The sequence below is a fragment of the Oryza glaberrima genome, chromosome 8 (genome assembly GCF_000147395.1).
Source record: "Oryza glaberrima chromosome 8, OglaRS2, whole genome shotgun sequence".
NCBI classification, from domain to species: Eukaryota; Viridiplantae; Streptophyta; class Magnoliopsida; order Poales; family Poaceae; genus Oryza; species Oryza glaberrima.
Window position 1 is genome coordinate 2,317,682 of NC_068333.1, and position 6,000 is coordinate 2,323,681.

Here is a 6,000-nt window from a genome sequence, read left to right on the forward strand (position 1 = left end):
CTGCGCTGCAGGAGCAAATTGTCAACAAACTTCTTAAAATGTTTCACTGTAATGAAGTTGCACGAGTCAACATTGAGGTATCCCACAGATGCCCAGACGTTCGGCCACCTCCGAGATAGCACACAAGTCTGCACAGCCTCCTTCGCTGTTAGGAATGTCATGACATGGTGCAAAAGTTCGTCAGGTAGAGCACTGATCCTGTCACAGACACTCGTTCGCCTGCTAGACTGGGACATATCTCTCTCTCTGGAAGAGCTTACTTTATCAGGGGCATTCAATCGAGTAGTTGGTGTGCGAGGGTGCCAACTGCCATATCCACAGAATGGAGTAATAGATCCACACAAGCAAAATTGGATACAGCACGTTAGTAATTTGCAATCAAAAATTTGTTCTTGTAAGCAGGAAACAAAATAAGATTGAGGTGCGAGGAAAATAAACAAATTTTGTGGGGGCATTTCTCTTCTACCCGAAAAAGAAAACCTCAAAAACGCAATCATGTTCCGCCCTGTTGGTAGGACTGGATATAGAAACTAGATATTGCTAAATCACAGTACAGAGAACGCTAGTAACCACAGCTGCGGCAATGGCTAAATAAATCTTTTCCATTTTGGAGAGAAGAGACCCTGGCATCCTATTACAGGAAGTGTACTACAGCAGTGAAGCATCCTTTTCTCCAATGCAAAAAGCGACACATCCACATACGACTTACTAGTACTTGGCACTGGAACAAGGAATAAAATGTACTCTTAAACAACTTGGGTGGCATTTCCTTTTTACCCTCTATTAATGGAAATGGAGGGGCTTCCCTCTTCTTCTTTAATTTTAACCCCAAGATATGAAAACCATCGCACACAATTTTGTCGGCCTGTTGGCAGGACTGGAAATAGGAACCAGATATCACCAATTCACACCACAAACAACATCTGCAGCTATTGCTAAAAAAAAAATGTGCATTACTTTGAAGCTGAATGGCTAAAACTAAAGATCTCATTATTTGGCTCAAGTGCTAATCGACACTACGGCTACGGTCAACAGAAACATGGCATAGGGGGATTCATTTTATTCATCCAAATCAAACACAACATTGAAATAACACCCAAGCCCCCAAATGGAGGCGGGGAAAAACCCTAGCTGGCGAATGGCGGATGGAAGAACACAGTAATTGCCTCAGGAAGTCAGCAAGACGAAACGCCTCACCCAAGGGAACCGGCGGCGGGCTGTGGCCTTGCTCGCGCTGGCCTCCGTTCTTCACCGGCGTGCGGCAGCCGTCGGAGGGAGAGGCCTCCTGCCAAAGAGGAAAGAGGGGGACGATGTGACACCACCAGCTATCCAACCAGCAACACTGCACGCTCCGGCGCCGCTTCCGCCTACCTCCGCGCCGCGCACCGGCGTGCGACGGCCGGCGAGGAGCCCAAACCTGCACACGACGGCGCGGCCACAGGCAGCGCTGCATCGTTTCCACAAAAGATGGCCCTCGTTATGGCGGTGAGGGGAGAATCTGCCGGTGGCATTTTATAGTACCTGTACTGTTGGACTATTCCTCTTATTTAAAAAATTTTAGAATTATTATTTATTTTATTTATGACTTACTTTATTATCCAACGTCCTTTAAACATAACTTTTCGTTCTTTATATTTGCATAAAATTTTTGAATAAAACAAGTGGTCCAACAGTACAAGAAAAAAATTAAAATCACTTATATTACGGGACGGAGGGAGTACCTCTACGACACGTGACGTGAGCACAGTGATAAATATATTATTATCACCGGTAAAAGTGATAAATAATTAACTATTCGGAATCTGCTGTCACCTCTATCGCCAAACTCTTTTTTTTTAATTGAATCCATGTCATTACAAATTTGTTTATTCAGAAAAATATCATCATAATTCATCTATTAGCGGTCGTATCACTAAAATTTTATAAAATTATAATCATGCCACTGTAGTTACCTTTTCATTTTCATTTTTATCTTCTTCCTACTTTCTCCTGTCTTCTTTCCTCTCTTCTCTTCTTTGCTCCTCCAGCCCGGCCACTGATGGAGCCGCTACTCCAACTCGACATCGTTGGCCACGACGGTGAGGGGTTGGAGTCACCAACTTGGACGAGGCAACGCCAAGGAGGTGGTCGAGGGTGGCGTGTAGGCCAGCAATGACGGCCTCCTTGTTGCGGGCGAGCTACGCGGCGGTGATCTCGTCTGCGAGAAAGCGAGGCGGAAGGAGCTCGGGCAACCAGATCGGCAAAGAGCGAAGTGGCATCGCAGCAGCTGCCATCGCAACCATTGCTTCTAACCTAAGTTATTCTAGGATTTTCCACATTCGTATAATGTCTAGATTCACCACCATCTATATGAATATGAAAAATCCTAAAATGACTTACATTATAAAACTGAAACGGAGGAAGTACAATAAAAAACATCGGAGTGGGGCTCATTTTTCCGAGAGATGTTCCTTTCATTAATTGATTAATTCCCCCGTATACCCGGATTATTGTAATTAGTATTACCCCTATTGTTCCATCCAGACATTGTAGAAGCAATGCATTGATGCATGTGGAACAGTCTAGCTCAACCTGCTTGGACGCTGTTGTACTCCGACTGCAGTTTTTGCCATCTTTTTCAAGACCCGTTTCACAAGACACTACTTTTCTTGTGCTAACACCCTGAAAGGTAGACTAGTAAGTACTGTATCAGGCTCAACCTCACATGAAGTTTTTTTTTTGAGTGAAGTGCACCAGCGGTCCCTAAACTTGCACGGATGTGTCATTTAGATCCCTGAACTCTCAAAATACATTTTTAGATCCCCGAACTTGTCTTGCGTGTCATATAGGTCCCCGAAGGCAGGCATGGCTGCAGGTTGCCGCGCTCCTACACCTTGCCATGTGAATAGGGCCATACACTGCATGCATCTATCCACACGTGCTACCGAATGGAGGCTGCGGAGAGTCGCGTGGTGCCAGCGGAGGGTGCCGGTTGCCGCTCATGGCGGCGCCGCTAGGAGCTCGCGCAGGCGGACATAAGCGGACTCGGCTGCGGTCGACGCGGAGGTGGCTCAGCACTGCATTGGTTGGCGGAGGCCAGCAAGTAGCTGCGGTGGTCTGGCCGCCGTGTCGCGTGGAGGGGTTTGCCGTGTCGCACCTGGGCGGGTAGGCGACGTAGCCGCGCGCGGCCGGCGGAGTCGCACGTGGCGGCGGCGGCGGCGAGCCGCACGAGGTCGCAACGTCGACAGCAGAGGCGCACGTGGCCACGGAGGCGACGGAGCCGTGGCTCAACGCCGAGGCGGACAACCACGATGACCGGAGCCCCGCGGCATTGGCGGAGTGCGCGTGGCCGTGGAGGCGACGGAGCCGCGCGCGGATGCGGAGGCTTGCCGACGCGGAGGTGACACCGTGGCCCGCGCAGAGGTGGTCCCTCGACGGCGCTTGCGGCGAGCCGGAGCTCAAGCTGAGGCGGAACGGCCTCACGCTGAAGGACGCAGGGCCACCAGGGTCCCGGTTAACCAGCCTTGGCCGTGGTGAGAGGTGAGAGTGGAGGTCGTGGAGCGGCATGCGGGTTATTCGGCTGAAGCCAGCGGAGTGCTTGGCGGAGCTAGCCGCCATGCACGTAGCGTGCGCCCATGCATACTACATATGCACGCAGCATGGGAATCCAATGCATGCCACCCGTGCATGCAACCATAACGGCATAACTATGCGGGCTAATTGAACAGAAGCGGCGTCGCTTGCGGCTCGGAGGCGGAGGCGGCGGAGCTCGACGCGGAGGGCCGGCTAAGGCTGCCTGGGCCGAGGTGGGTGCGGCATCGCCCGCGGCGAGGAGGCTAGTGTGGCGGAGCCGACGGAGCCTACACACGTAGGCCGGCGCGCGCATGCCGGTGAGCGGAGGCGGTGGAGCTCGACGCGGAGGTAGAGAGGAGGAAATATAGTTTTTATACATATGACTGACATGTGGGGTCCTCACTGAAACGTAGGCATCACCGTGGCATGCCACGTCATCGAATAGACCTATATGACACGCAAGACAAGTTCGGGGACCTAAAAAAGCATTTTAAGAGTTCAGGGACCTAGATGATACATCCGCACAAGTTTAGGGACCGCTGGTGCACTTCACTCTTTTTTTTTCCAGGAACACATATCACGATACAGCCGTCGCACAAAGAACAAAATTTTACTCCAGTAAATAACATTGCCCCCACCCCACCCAAAAAGAATCCCCAATAACAGTAGACCTCACAAGTTCTATCTTGAATGCAGCAGTAAAGCATTGTTAATCCATTTTCAGCCAAGATGATGCTGGTGACCACCAGCAAATACAAAAAAGGTATTTCACCTGATTCACTCAACCAACCCTAACGAGGAGAAAACATAGGATGCCAAGAAGCTGCTCTACTACACAAAACCTGGAGATGGATTCTAATAACTCGAGTGGACGTCCACCCGTTTATTGCATATCATCTAAATGGTTATGAAAATTTTTTTAAAAAATTGACAAGATAGTTCAATATGTAACATATCACTCCGCAAACATGCAAGTTCAAATTCAACTTCCACAAGTTATAAAAAAATAACAAACAAAACTCAAATTACTATATGTATATTTACAGTTAAATTTGTTATTTTTGTTACAACTTGCAGAAGTTGAATTTGAACTTGCATGTTTGTGGAGTCATACGTTACATATTGATCTATCTTGTCAATTTTTTTAAAAAAATTTCATAACCACTTAAATGACATGCAATAAACGGGTGCAATAAACGAGTGGACATTCACTCGAGCGGTTAAAATAGTTTCCCTACAAAACCTCTCCAGTAGATCGATGGAGCCGGAATGAGAAGGATGAGAAGCACAGGTAGCACGCACCAAGGGTGACCGGAGGCGTGCGCTCTGGCGGCCGCTTCCGCCTACCTCGGCGGCGCTCCGGCGAGGACCAGCCGGGAACCCTACCGCCACGTGGCGGCGCAGCGCAACTGCAGCGGTGAGGCGGGCAGTGTGACCACCAGACTGAAGCTTTGACCGAGTTCTGGATAAGGACGCGCGCATGAATCACTGACAGGTGGACCCCACATGAGAAACCGGCCCGCATGTCAGTGAATGAAGCAACGAATCAGCTAGAATGGGCCGCACGTCCATCGCGAACCCGCTCTAGTCCAACATATCATGGGCCTTGTACGGAAATCGTAATTTTTTTCAGGCCCAACTTATATGGCCCGTATAGAGCCCACAGTTCCGTTATGGCCCAACTTAGATGGGCCCGCATGGTTTTAAATGGCGCGAGCTTACTGATTGCTGCATGGTTTTACTGGTTTACTCGAGCGAAATTACTCCTAAAAAGTTATTACAAATAAAGGAAAGATCAAGGAATAATGTACAGTAAATTTGCTGAGTAGACAACAGACTAACAGATTTAGGAGGTCGTAATGTATATATACATCTTGCCTTTTGCACAAAATAAGGCCAAAGACCAAAGTGTCATTCCCCTTCTGTCATTTCTAAGTTTGTTCCTTTCCCTAATTGATTTCCCTGATGTAAGCAGATTATTATCGTTAAATATTACTTGTCTTCCATCCGGACTTGTAGCAGCAATGCCATCCATGAATTAATGCATGTGAACAGTCTAGCTCAACTTGTTTGCATAGTTGCATGGTGTTGCCCTTTTGAAAATCGATGAACCAATAATCTCAGAATTAGCATGCATTGCCGACTCGATCGATTATGATCGACTTAATCATGCTGACAAAGTTCAGTTCAGGCACAGTGCAAACGATCGCGAACGTACTGTCTGAACTCTGAACGTCTGAACTTTGGTTGCCTGGAGTCCTGGACAGCTGTGGATTTGTGATGTCAAGAACGAGCTAGAGCTGAGCTAGGCCGAGATTTCTTCCTTTCTCCAAACATGCTTTGACCTGTTAGATTCACATATATTTATAGACAATCAAGATCAAACTGAACAATGATGTAAAAAGATTTGGACTTAACTCTAACTGCAGTTTTTGCGACATATATATA